This window comes from Penaeus monodon, chromosome 25 (assembly GCF_015228065.2).
Source record: "Penaeus monodon isolate SGIC_2016 chromosome 25, NSTDA_Pmon_1, whole genome shotgun sequence".
In the NCBI taxonomy this organism is placed as follows: Eukaryota; Metazoa; Arthropoda; class Malacostraca; order Decapoda; family Penaeidae; genus Penaeus; species Penaeus monodon.
The window spans coordinates 32,337,006-32,337,313 of record NC_051410.1 but is presented as its reverse complement, the minus strand read 5'-3'; the positions used below and the strand labels follow the sequence as shown (position 1 = coordinate 32,337,313).

Here is a 308-nt window from a genome sequence, read left to right as displayed (position 1 = left end):
CACAGGATTTTTTACTAACACTCTTTGAAAAACAGAAAAAAATCTAGAAAAAGTTTTAGGATTCTTCTAGCCGAAGAGAGTCCCTTGATATCGATCATTGACAATCCCTAATGATGCTATTACGTCTTCTGAATGGCAAAGTCACGAAACCTTTATTTTTTTAACGTTAGTCCCCGGCAGTACGAAACGGGCAACGATTCGGACAAATTACGAAAACTTTCAGCGTCGACTCTGCCTTCCACAAACCATCAGCTGGAAAAATGATCAGCCTTGATCCGGGACTTACTCACTCCTCCCCCCCTCATCCC

The 308-nt window shown here is 42.2% G+C and overlaps 1 protein-coding gene across 1 annotated transcript in view; it reads left to right on the top strand.

Annotated features, from left to right (window-relative positions):
* The window catches only part of LOC119589151 (zwei Ig domain protein zig-8-like), a gene marked incomplete at its 5' end in the record, with an annotated part of 79,650 nt that overhangs the window by 76,860 nt on the left and 2,482 nt on the right, over positions 1–308 (top strand).